The sequence below is a fragment of the Amblyomma americanum genome, chromosome 2 (assembly GCF_052857255.1).
Source record: "Amblyomma americanum isolate KBUSLIRL-KWMA chromosome 2, ASM5285725v1, whole genome shotgun sequence".
Taxonomy (NCBI): Eukaryota; Metazoa; Arthropoda; class Arachnida; order Ixodida; family Ixodidae; genus Amblyomma; species Amblyomma americanum.
Window position 1 is genome coordinate 22733771 of NC_135498.1, and position 13764 is coordinate 22747534.

At 47.9% G+C, this 13764-nt stretch overlaps 1 protein-coding gene across 5 annotated transcripts in view; it reads right to left on the reverse strand.

Annotated features, from left to right (window-relative positions):
- Positions 1 to 13764, reverse strand: part of LOC144120761 (uncharacterized) — a 560558-nt gene that overhangs the window by 218848 nt on the left and 327946 nt on the right. For all 5 annotated transcript variants that reach the window (XM_077653446.1, XM_077653448.1, XM_077653447.1 and 2 more), the window contains one exon: positions 9459 to 9520. The gene's annotated coding sequence lies outside the window, so the exon portion shown is untranslated. The remainder of the gene's footprint in view (positions 1 to 9458; positions 9521 to 13764) is intronic.

The following is a 13764-nucleotide window of genomic DNA, read 5'->3' on the forward strand; positions in this document are numbered from 1 at the left end:
ATTGCCTCATACCCCCCCCCCCCCCATACCCCCCCCCCCCCCCCCCCCCCAGTAGCACGCATAACCATTGCAGAATAGATGTGGCAAACATTTCTTTCTTTCTCAAAACCATAAACAAATTGAACAGGTTGCCCCGGGAGGTAGTATACACAGCATTTAACAAATGTTTGTCTCATATCTGTGATATGCATGTCTTTTGCTTTTTCTGTTGTTCGTATGTTCATCAGGTTATTATTATTTTAATTGCTGGTCAGAATTGTGCTCATAATCTTTCTTTATTCCTTTCTTTCTTTCCACGAAGATGTGTCCCTGACTCACGCGGGGCGCCCATTGCTCGGCGCCGGGAGACCTCGTCAAGATGTTGTGGAAAGAAACCCAAGAAGCAGCCTTTCTCGGGCGAGGCAGGAAGGTCACCCCGCTGTGGGAAGGAATTTTTCGGACGCCGGCTGGCAGGCGTGTGAGGCAGCAAAGGGTTGCAATGTTCGGCCCCGCAGAAGGCAAGCGAGCATTTCGCTCCACTTGCGCAACGCCGACGGAAAGAGAGCGCCAGTTGACGCTGCAAATGGAGATAAAAAGGCAGAAACAAAAGAAAACAAGATTTGACGAGAAAGAAAGAACAGAAGAGTATAGAAAGTCGTGATCTCTCGGGGCGTGGAACAGGCACCCAGAGTTACGGTTTAAAAAAAGAAGACGCGAGTGTGGGACGTCGGAGGAGTCTGCAAGCTCGCAAGTAATAACAGAAAAAAAAGTGTAGTGCTGCCGTTTACAGGGAATTCCGAAGGCTGCTCGGAAGCGACGATGCGCCAGATGTAACGAAACAGAATCGGACTAAAAGAACAAAAACGAAAAAGAAATAATTGAAAACGAAATCGCCCTTATTCGAAAAGCCTGCTTTTGGCGGAAGCGCTTCGAAATGAACGCAGCTGCGCGAAGTGATTCACTTGGCTGGTGACCAAAACGTTAAGGAAAAGGGGCACTGTTCTGGGAAACAGAAAATGTCGGTTTGGAAGATTTAGAGCGTTGTATTGGCGTACGTATAAACTCGTTTATGAAACGACACTTGCACGAGGCGAAAAACAGAAGCTTCGCAGTGAATGATTCATTACCCTCAGTGGCGTCTGTGTGCGCCTCCCGTGTAAATGTCGACAAAGGCTAAAGGGCGGTGCCGGTGAACTCAACTAACGCGGCGTCTCCGATCTATCTGCCTTTTGCGTGCACGATTAGATGACGCACCCGGGCGTCACGGATCGCGTAAATCAGTGCAGTGCAAGGATTACGATTAGGTGCAGTTTACGTTATTATAATGAAGAATGTGACGCAAGTAGTGTATAAATGAATAAATGAAAGGTAAAGGTAGAACTGAAAGTGAAAAGACGCATTTCGAAGCCTGACAAAGACATCTTCGACACACAACAGCGGGTTACGACAAAAATTAACTGCGGTTTAACTATTGCTTAACCTGGTTAGAGAGCGAAAGCTGCGGTCTATCGGGCAACTAGACGCGGCTTGGCGTCTGTAAAGTTGAGTTCGTTCCACACACTGGACAGGCAGCGCACCCACCCTGCCACCCTGGCAGGTGGTAGTTAAATTAATGGTTGATCGCTAGAGGTTGGTCACCCAATGAACACTGCGGCCTATACATTCTTCCCAGACTGACGCCACAACGGTAGTTTCCATCGCGCGATATCGGGCGATTGCCACGTGACTATTCTATCCCCCCTACCGGTGAATCGAAAGGTCAAAGGTCAAGTGGTGCGACACCATGGTGGACCACATTAGGTAAAGACTATAGCCACACTTGACCTCTGGCTCACTTGAAGGTCAACCGGCAACGCACGGCGAAATCAGCTTTACCTAGCGTATAGTGAAGCTTTCGCTTCAAAACGTCCTGTCACGTGTTACAACATTGCTTACTAAAGAAAAAACTAAACAGTCTAGATACGTAAATACGCTCGGCGCTTCGTTTCAAAGCTGATATAAAACACTAATTTCTTATTTAATAGAAGTAAGGCTTATTTCAGAACCACGTGGGTTAATGAATCAGCTTGGAAATTATTGCCCAAGCGCGTTTTTAAGGCTGATGATCGCCACGCAGTGACGTCACGCGTGTCTTTAATGCAACGGGACGCGCTGATTCGTCAGCGCGTACCATTGCGTCAGCGCTCCTTAACGCTATCGTGTTAAAAAGGAAATAAGGTAGCTGCAACGACGCAACAGCTATAGGTCTTTACATCTCATTCCCTTCTTTTTTATTGCCTTTGTTTGCGCGCTTACGAACGCCACGCCAATCACGTCGGCTCGGTATCGGTAATCTTCGCATTCGGTCGCTCCATACCTGGCGCTACGAGACAGATTATACGACCGATTGTGCCTCGGAACAGCGGAATCTGAACGCGCTGTAACCAGACATCTCAAGTCATAAAGGCCTCCACTTCGGCCACCGCGGTCGTTCGATGTGGGTCGTATATTTAGCGCGGTGCAGAGAACACGGCCTTTGTCTCGCACTCACGAGTCCTTCGCCTCACCGTAAACGCGGCAGCAGCGGTGAGCTGTACGCAGAAAAAAAAAAAATGCTGCGTAAGGACGCAAGTGGCTGAAGCGAGATGACCACATTCCACGGGGGCCACTTTTGTCTCTGGCGGTCGTAAACGTCCGGAATCAGAGCCCCCACTTATGCTTTTATCATGCCTGTAGCTATTCGCGTGTAAATAAGCTTGCCTACCTTATCACGCCCAAAGGAAGGCAAACACCCTCACGTGTGTTTATCGTCTCTCCCTCTGAGCTTTACCGAGCAATGTTCGGAAAATTGAAAAAAAATTCCAAGTTGGTTTTTGGGGAAAGTAAATGGCGCGGTATCTGTCTGAGATATCTCCGCGGACACCTGAACCGCGCCGTAAGGGAAGGGCTAAAGGAAGGAGTGAAAGAAGAAAGGAAGAAAGAGGTGCCGCAGCAGAGGGCTCCGAAATAATTTCGATCGCCTGGGGATCTTTAACGTGCGCTGATATCGCGCAGCACACGGGCGCCTTTGCGTTTCGCCTCCATTGAAACTAGATCCAATTTTTTCGATATGAAAATTTGCGATGACAGACATCTACTTCAGGAAACGAAAATTATGTTGTCGTGTTATCTCAAGAAAGCCGCACGTTAACCATGGACGCAGGGACCATTAAAAGTTGAGTCACATCATATGTGCTTCCCCTTTTTTTATCGTTTGTTTACTTTTATAAGTTCTTAAACAAGACCTCGTTGATTCTTTCGAATGCGTGAGCACGTACAGGGCAACGCGCCTGAGCGCGCACCGAAGCGAAGTGGCAGACAACGCGAAGCACCACCTCCAGATCCTTCTGCGCCTGCGTCACTTTGGTTCGATCCACGGCCGTGTCGCACGATGTGGCGCTCCGAAGGCTGCGGCCACACGCTCGCGTGTTCACCTTAAGAGTGTACGACCCTGAACATTTCACTCGCTGGCTTGGATGAACAGACTAATGATAATGAGGTTCCAAACAAACTTGAGAGCACTTAAGCACTTTTACGCAAGTAACAATGACTTGTGTCGGAACTTTGCGTGTTAAGAGTTTATTCACCAAACAAAACGAAATCTTGACCCATTCGTGGTTGAATCTCGATTACAAGTAGCCTTTGTTCGGGAACAGCTGCATGAAAAATTCGGTGCACTTCGTCAATATTCTTTTTGTCACATTCATTTGCTAAGTGAAATCCTCTCGCTTCACCTTGCCACACCGCTCTTTGCAAACTTTCGAAACCAATGTTCTGTTGAGCAAGTTCAGCCTCGACGTTCGTTTCGCAAGTCCGAGTGTTTCATTGCAAAACGCTTTTGAAACTTCCCTGCAAGTCTTACCCACGTTGCCGTAATCTCTTAAGCTTTATGTGCTACTCACTTGACTCGAGAGGCTGTTATGCCTCGTTGAAAAAAGCCTCTCGCCGCCTAAGCGCGCACTGAGTTGCGAACTTAAATATATAACAAACTGAGTGAAGGCAAAGCAAATACTTAATCTCAACTGTTCTGCGTCGCACGGCGAACTACATTTGTATTAGGATGGAAAAGGAAAACGAAAGGTATTTCATGAGAAGGAAATACCGAGCACGGTAATGAGCTTTTAGTGCGCCTTGTAGGAACAAAGCTTTCCGTCCGCAAGCGAATAGAGTCTGGCGTAAGCTACAAACCGACGCGCCGTTTAAAGCGTTCATGTGCTTCTGAGGAATTGTTATTGTCACATAGCGTTAATTAATTAGCACCTAGACTGTTTTATAACAACCGAACACTGCACAGGAGAGCTTAACCATGCAAGTCATCACTTGGTCTCCGCTGACGCGTACTACGGTGCGGAGCAGGTGTGTGACAAGCAACACATTATAAACAGAGAACAGAAGAAAAAAAATTTAAAAAAAAAAATTGAAGAGATGAGCAAACCCAGTTGCTACGCTCCAACATAGTACACTCGAAAAGCCTGAAAGGCAGCAACGGACTATACCCTCGTTCCGAGTGACAGGCATCCAAAACAATATGTCACAACAATGGCTTCGAATTGACGCGTCTTCTCGGAAACGCGCCGCTTCATTTTTGACGGTGGCCATTGTTTGAACAAATCGGTTCCTGTGCCACGCATTCTGCGTCTCTTCTTACTTTATTACACTACCCCCCCCCCCCCCCCCCCCCCCCCGCATGTAGCAGCGTTCGTTACCTTGCTAAACGACACATTTTTTTCTTTGGTTTTCCAAGCTCTGCTTCCCAATTCATAGCGGAGGCGGATGTGGAACGAGCATTGGCAGAGGACGTTTCTGCCAGCCGTCCTGCTATTGTCATCATCGATCACAGCCGGGGGCTGTTATGTTCGATGACATCAAGCGACGATTCGCAAGTCCGTGGATAACGATTTCGAAACGGAGCGGCTGTGTGAGCCCTCTGTATCGATGAATATTCGCACATTTCAGACAAGTCTGCCCAGCGCCAGCGTTAGCACCAATTAGACCAAATTATGTGTTTTTAAATTACCAGTTTTAGAATTTCGAAAACGCTATTACCCTTGCCGCTGTGGCCGGACAAAATTTGGCTATTTCGACTAGTTACGTGCACTGGAAGGGTTGCTTTGCCTGCATGTTCTTCAAATGCGCATTTATTTTGGCACGATGTAGCCAGAATTTGTCGGGCAACAGCGTCGAGGGTAATCGCGTTCTCGAAATTCTAAAAACTGAGATGGCGGTTACTAACGACCGGCTACAAATCTGTAATTGCAACCGGGTGCTTAACTCTAAACGTTAAAAAGTTAATTATTGTAAATTAGTTAACCACCTTGCTAGTTAAAATATTTCACCGGTTTTCTGGTGTTCGCCAAGCCTGGCAATACCATGTCGCGAAAGCCATATTTTTACCTCGAGAATCCTATTTTTGAAAATTCCCTAAACTCTTCCCTGTAATACCTGGTATATACAGGCCAACTTCATTTGTCCTTCGTGTCCGTTTAACGTGCAACCAGACTAGCATAGGGCACAAAGCAAGCCGCTTGCCCAGTAAGCACGTGGTGGTAATGGCCAGCGCAAGCAATCCATATTCTGCTGACAGGAGAGTTATAGTTCTGCTCACGGCTCCGGTCGATAAGCACCCGTCACCTGACCCCCCCCCCCCCAAACACACACACACACACACACACACACACACACACACACACACACACACACACACACACACACACACACACACACACACACACACACACACACACACACACACACACACACACACACACACACACACACACACACACACACACACACACACACACACACACACACACACACACACACACACATATATATATATATATATATATATATATAGTATAGTGGTCGTGCAATACTTGCTCAAAACGCAGAGTAGGCCAAGCTGATTTTTCTCGTAAATGTTTCAAATCCCTCGGCAAATTAAATATAGGGTTCTTATGAAAAAGATCGAAAGATCACTGAGGCAACACCAAGCTGCACGATGTAAGCGAATACCTTGCAGGCAACCCGCGAAACTAATATCGTTGCGAAATGTCACTAACAAAGCAAAAACAGAACGAACAGATAGACAGAAATCGTGCTTCCTTTTCTACAAACGACAAGGGCACCGTGCGGAGTTCACTGACGAAGCGACGTCAGGGCAAAAATGCAGAAACGTGACACCACCAAAAAGCAAAAAAAAAAGAAACCGGCCAGAAACGTATGATGAAGGGCAATAAAAAGTGACAGTCGCCTCATAAATCAAACTTCTTTTCCCAAAGTTCGTGCGACATTTCGAATCAGCGGTCGCCTTTTCAATTTACTTCGTGAGTCGTTAAAGGGCGCAAATATGACGTCTAGGCGCGAAATCCTGCCCCGAAAACGCCACGTTGATGCTTCGGGCTATTGATCGGCGCGGCATCTATAAGCTTGGCTATGATACAAGATAAGGGTCGGATGGTGCGTCGTCACGACCAACTATAGCCGCGGCGGCTGATAATTAGGTCTCTCTGATCACACTTACGGTTGATTGGTCGATAAACTAATCGAAGCTCTGATTGGCGTCACGATCTTCAGACATCCTTCTTGTCAGTAGGTTTTTCCGAGGTTTCCTGTCTACTTTTACACACGCCCCTCCACCCTGCTCCCACGGCTTCGACTGGTCTCGTCATTATCGCCAAGGGGTAAGTCTGGCTTGATACAGGGAAGATAACATGCGGGCTTACTTTGATCACGTGTAGCCTGCGCACTGCGAATGCGCTTCTGCTGTTCCCGTGCACAGGAGAGAAAAAAAAGCACTCTCAGCCCCATCACAGGGCAATGTGTAAGGTAGCTGGTGCGGGTGAGCATCAATCCACCAATGCTAATAGCCATTGGTTACCAGCTGCTAGATCTCCTTGATCACATCAGTCAAGAAACTTGGAGTATCATGTATGAAAATCCGGCAATCCGGACATATAATTGGGCCAAAAACTAGGGGACACTTAACCTGCGCCTTGAAGAGCAGAACGCGATGGGGAACCTGCGCTGCCAAGGTGGCACTGCAATTGCTCCATTCGGTGACTCAAAACTGCTTTTGTCAGCCGCTTGGGCCACTGCAAACGCGAGAACACATTCTGCGCGGTTAGACACCCGCGTTTGGCTGACAGCATTCATTGCCTAGCTTCTCTCGGCGCAGCCCAGATAGCTGACGCACGGCACGTGCGCCTTCGACAGAGCGCGGAGGCTCACGCCAATAAGCGCCTGAAGGTGGCGCGGAAAAGTACTAAGAGTACTACCCAAAACTGCTTGCTCTTCTCGCTAGGCAGTGTGTTATGGCGCTGCGATCGGCACCGCAAATTTCAGCGCAAGTTCCCCATAGCCTTAATGGCATCTGATCTGCTTGAGATTTTGCGCGGACTCACACAAGGACTTGCTTTTTATTGCGTATCGGTTTAATATAAAGTCCCGCTTAACCAAGCCATACCGTGCCTGCGTGGCACTCGTATGTACGACTCGGAACGCAAGTGTCCTAGAGGGTTCGATTCCCCTCAGACTCCCATCTGATTTCAGAAGCGTGGGGTTTCAGCGCCTCCCAAATCGGCCATCATCACGTGATGTCGCACAACCCTACGACCAATCTGTGCCCAGCCATGTCAGCTGCCAGCTACCGCCTGCCAGAGCCATGTCCGTGATTTTTCGCTCACAACGTCGATGCCGACAACGCCGACACCGGATTTTATGGAGAACGTGGCCTTTGACGCTATCGCGTTACGCGGATCGGTCACGCTCCTTGCGGTACTCGGATGAACTGCCAAAGCTGCAAGACGTCACGAATAGTTGACTGCTCAGCTCATAGGCGGCGTAACAATCTGTTGATACCCTGAAACTGACCGCAGGTTTTAGCCGGAATCGATTCGACTTGGTTCTCGTAACTGCAGGGCAGGTCCGCCAATAACAGAGAACATCGTTTGCGAGGGCGTTATGCCAGTGTTGCATAGAGCGTATTTTAACTACAAACGTTAAAAATCGTACCGCCACATCATGCGATAAATAGCGCGCCCTTTTTTGTTAAAAAGCCTCTGCAAAGAAAAGGGCGCCATTTACTACAGGTGCGCAGAAAAGCTCGAATACGGACATTCTATTTTTTTTGTAATTTTCTTGAGATATTTTGTCAACTATTTTCATAGTCCGATGGTATTTCAAACGAAACCGGCACAGATAAGAAAGAAAAAGACGTCGCGATGTACTACAAGCGTGGTTGGAGACGCCGCTTTGAGAATAAAGACCATCGATTTTCACATTCCGACAGCCGTAAAAGCTGTACATTGCCGTGCGTGGGATATATTACAGGTGCGAGGATTTCTAGACTCAATTTGTTCTTTTTTCCCGCAAGATTAATGTCTGTACAACCTTTAACAATGCGAAAGTTCGCAGTAGGAGATTTTTTCATTCGTGTCTGTGTCGCTAGCTTTCAACTGTTTTTTTTTTCGAATGCTCCTCAGAGCTCAAGGCACCCGTTTCATTTTTCCAGTGATAGATCATTTCCAATTTTATTCCAAAAAATTTCTCTTCTTTGAGGTGTCTAAGGGCATGTTATAAAGTTCAAGTATTCCGGCCAGCTGCTTGATGACGCTCCAACGAAAGACACAAGTGATCTGTTTCCGAAGGAGACAGACTAGAAAGAACAATTACCGTAGAACAACTCTGCGGCTCCTGGACTATTTATTATTCATTTTAGAGAACAAAATTTTTAACCGCACTGGTGTCTTTAAGGATGATTCGCTTCTTTCGTTAGAATTAAATTCGCCAAGTTCCGCAGCCCATGAAGATGAGCATGGAATCCTGCGTGTGTGCCAGAATTTAATGCTAAATAAATATGTAGCCGACCAGCTAGGTTTTATCCTAGCTTTTAACAAATATCATCGCAGCAGCATTCTTCGTCAGACTTATGCTCAAACTACCGGTACTGTCCATCAGTTTAAAAGAATGTAAAATAAAAATTAAATAAATAAGGGATTACCGTTTATAGCTAAGTAACAGGAAAAAATGCTACAGAAGGACTTGACAGTCATATGACATCACATCCGTGTCATCTTAGCGCCCATATGTTTTATGCGCCCAGGCTCTTGCCCTGATAAATTCGATGTCGTGCGTAAATTGATTGACTCTGGTAAGTCATTTTCGTGGACCATAATGCAACATTGCGACGAACAAGAATTCTGATAAGTGGATAACTGACCCACGGTTCAAACGCACTCCAGAGATGGCTTGCAGAAGGTGGGAATAAAAAACAGCAGTTTACCACTTGGTCTTGGTCCGTGATAGAAGCTGTAAAGGCTTCCGGGAGCGAAAAATCGAAATGCAAGGCGACAAGTTGGCAAATTTATAACAGCTATCTTTACAATTTTTTAAAGTTCGAAGCTCGACTACAGAGACATTTTATTCGGGCTTCGAGGGAAACCGCCGGTCGTACTCACCCCATCGGTCCCGAAGCCCTAGCCAGCGGCGAGGACCACCTTCTGCTGCTGTTTCTTGGTCGCTGCGTGCAAAAACAAGCAACACAAACAAAAGATAAGTTCAAGTACTACGAGCAAGCACCACATTGCCAGATAACAGCTCTTCGATTTGGTGCTGCCACAGGCCATACAATAACTGCACTGTCCATAAAGGGCAAGGAACACAGTAACGGACACAATAACAGGAACGCAGTAACAGGATAATAATAATAATTGGTTTTTTGGGGGGAGAGGAAATGGCGCAGTATCTGTCTCATATAGCATTGGACACCTGAACCGCGCCGTAAGTGAAGAGATAAAAGAGGGAGTGAAAGAAGAACGAAAGGAAGAGGTGGGGCCATAGTGGAGGGCTCCGGAATAATTTCGACCACCTGGGGATCTTTAACGTGCACTGACATCGCACAGCACACTGGCGCCTTAGCGTTTTCCCTCAATAAAGACGCAGCCGCCGCGGTCGGGTTCGAACCCGGGAACTCCGGATCAGTAGTCGAGCGCCCTAACCACTGCGCCAGCGCGGCGGGTTAAAGCAACAGGATAACGGAATCATTCCAAGAGAAGGCAAGCGCTACAAGGGGCGCAGAAAGTTAGGTGGGCGAATGAGATTCAGAAGTTCCGGGAGATAGGATGGCCGGAGCTGGCACAAGACAGGGTTAGTAGGGATATATAGGAGAGGCCTTTGACCTGCAGTGGGCGTGTCAAGCTGATGATGATGATGACATATAGGACTACGAACACAGTAGCAGTCCTTCATATCTCCATACATCAGAGAGCATATTATTATGTTACTCAATGCCTTGGACAGAGATCTACCGTGCATTGGCTCTGATATGACGTCGATAAGTATGCGGTTTGTACTTGTAAACATTCACACATTTGTCCCAGCGAAATACAACGTATCGGAGTGCATGGCAGCCGGGAGAGTGGGCTCTGACACGCGCCTATAGTTTGTGCATATGAGGATATAGGCACTTCGTTTGAGTATAATTGTGTACATAGCCTTCCCCTTTCGGACTCTACTCTTTCTTCGAGCATCCCTTCTTTTTCCGGCGGTCGCTTTTCAGGTGCTCACCAGTGGGAGCGGAACTGACGGCGGTCGGCACCCATTCGCGTTTTATCACGGAACGTCGCTTAAAGCGACAACTTATTTAAAGGCACAGCAGTGCTCGCGACTGCATCCGCTGGTGTCCGTTGCATTGGGTGCAAAGACTGGAAGCAACCCGCCGCATAAAATGTGCACCTCTGATGGAGCGTGCGTTGTGCTAACAACCTTGGGAAAGAACGAGGCATTCGTTAACGCACAAAAGCCACTCCGAATAAACTTCTGGATGGTCACGACAGGGCATAAAAGGGCATTAAGAGGTACTCCTCACACAGGCGAAAGCTTTAATAGCCGGGCTCTAATGCCGTAAGAGCGAATCTCAACAACCTTGATGACAGGCACATTTCAAGTGGCCCTTATCAGATCAGACGCAAGCGTTCGAACGAAGCTATATATACGCTGTTATTCCTCAAAGGAGAAGGGTCACCTTATATCTCCCCTCGTGAAAGGAGCTGCAGGTGCTTAGCATAGCACCTCCTTTCGCGATGACGCTAACACGCGTGCCTAATTTATATTCCCCTGCTAATGGCTCGATCACTTCTCTGACGGTGTTAATGGGCTCACAGAAAACACAAACGCGTGCCCGGAAAACCCCTCGTTTATTTTATGTCCAATGGTCTAAGTGCCGAAATGCGCATTTGAAACGTGACTATTGTCTCCATTTAGCAGACAGAGGAGGAGGGTGACGAATTACTTAAAGCAGCATAATTACCGATTTCACTCTTTACGCACAAAAGATGAACAAATCACTCCCTTAAGTACACCAAATACACGCTTATAGTGCACACTTCTTGGTGTCGAACCATGTTGCTGCAGTGCACCACGTTGCAGACACTCTGGTGTCGCAGCGCACCGCACCTCCCTGCTTCAGTGCATCATGTTGCACGCTTATTGATGTTGGGGTATAGTTCATGGTACTGCAGGCTTTTTGATTTCGCAGTGCAGTGCACCGTGTTGAATACATGTTGGTGCTGCAATGCAGATCACCATGATTCTGTACTGCATTTGTGTTCCAGTCTTTTTTGGCGTTTCAGTGCAGGGCATCACGTTTCTGTAGTGCACTGTGTTGCAAACTTTTTGCTGGTGCAGTGCACCTGTGGTTGTGTGCTCTGCACCAAGATGCAGAGTGCAGATCCAACTCGCTCCTGGCTTGGCTTCAAGCGGCTGTACTAAAGACCACGCGTGATGCTGTAACAAATGTCTCCAGGCTCAGTCTGGTCGCCGTCGAAATGCCCGGTCGCAAAGCCAGTCCACAAACACACACGAGACGTTACAAGACGCGCAGGTCGTTCTAAGCAACGAAAAGAATGAAATAAAAGCCATTCCCCCAGAAAGAAATCGAGCGTTTCTCAATATGCAGATACGAATCGCTTTCACGGATTGCTCGCTAGATGTGCCCTGAGGATCTCTGGCTTAACGAAGCGCACTCGTACTTATAACCGAACTATAAGCCGCCGTTCGCATTCTGATTGGATTGAGGTGGCCATTTCGATTGGATTGCTACACCCCGGTCGCATTTCATTCCTCCTCTCCCTTCCTGCGAGGTGCGGGGACAACCGACCGGAGCCCACAATTAGACGTCGTCACGAGAAACGAAGAGGTTGATCACAACGAAAACAAGCTCGACCGCGTAAGGAGTACAAGAAGGTGCAAGAAGGTGAAGTGGTGGGGCACGCTTGGTGCTTCAGTGTTGTGCCCACTCCGGCCTGCTCGGGCCCGCGGGGTCGCTATCGAAATGAGTACTATACATCACGCCAGAAACGACGCGATCGTGTAAGCGTTGTAAAGTTCGATTAGAGGTTCGGCGATCTCATTGCGATCGCCGCCAGGCAGGCATCGGACGAAGCGAGAGTTCATCAGACGCGCCGTATTCATTGGCGCTGCCGCCCGATGCCAGGGCGAGTGCGAGCTGGCTGGAGGGTAATGCGGAAAAAAAAAAATTAGGGGGCGAGATGGGGGGGGGGGGGGGGAGGAGACAGCCATGACGCCAGCACGCGGCGGGCTCGCGCACGAGCACTTCCTTATCGGTATTTAATCGCGGAAGCTCGGAGGGAATTAACCGCAAATGCGGCCCGATAAATAATTGCGAGGGGTGGAGAAGGAAGAGGGGCTTAGGCCGTGCGCACGGAGCCCTCCTTGCGGACACGGTGTGAGAAAGAAACGGCCTACTAGGACCGTCGACGTCCGATTCATTCTGCGCGTTATATTCCCGCCCATTGCGGCCCTTTTTGTCTCATGTCCGCGTAGGAAACGAGCGCGGCTCCCTCCGGAGGAAGGTGGCTGCGAGAAAACGACAGCCTGTGGACGTAACGAGGGGCCCCTGGATCGAATCTCGCCGGACGCATTATATCAGCTGCTGGGGCAGAGTCTAAAGCTTGGCTCGAGGTTGAGTCAACAGCTTTTCGTCGACGAAAGTGGCTGCAAGGATAAGTGCGCGGGCATCTACTCTTTCTCTTTTTCTGCTTCGTCCAAAACCAACACCAGCGCGTTCAGTGCACTGTGAAGGCGCCGTAGTGGCGGGCCTTCGCATTAATCAGACCACCTGCAGTTCGCTAATGTTCACTGAACTGTCTTGGCACGCGTGATCAAGCGGCTCTTCTTTTTTTCTTCTTTTTTTTTCATTCCGTGGCCATAGAAACGCCACTGCAGCCATGATAGATAGTTGAATCCCCAGAAACTAAGGCTCAGGGGCAATCAACAGAATAACAGTGCACTGATATGCTGCATTATTGGCGAAAAAAATAAACATCATTGCTGCTTCTCATTCTCGGTGTGAGGGTTGAAATAAATAAGTTTAAGAAAAATGAGCGATGTTTCGAGCATGGTTCCTCATGCGGCAGGCCTGAATCATTATCTCGTCTACGGTGTATAAACTTTCGACAAGGTGCATCGCAAAGAATAGAATTTGAAACATTCATGAGGTTCCATTTGGGTTTTAACCATTGGCTGTAGTTCGCTGCTGTGTTGAATGGCAAGGACAGAGCATCCAAGATGTTGTGCTACTTGAAGCATGCAAGCAATAGAACTATATTCGCGACAGAATCTATGATCCGACTGTTTATTTCATTTTTCATGGCCATTGTTATGATAATAAAAAAAAAGAATGAACGTCTTAGAGTTCAGCGACTCAATAAGCGTAGAATGACATGCGAAGGAGCATAAATGTTC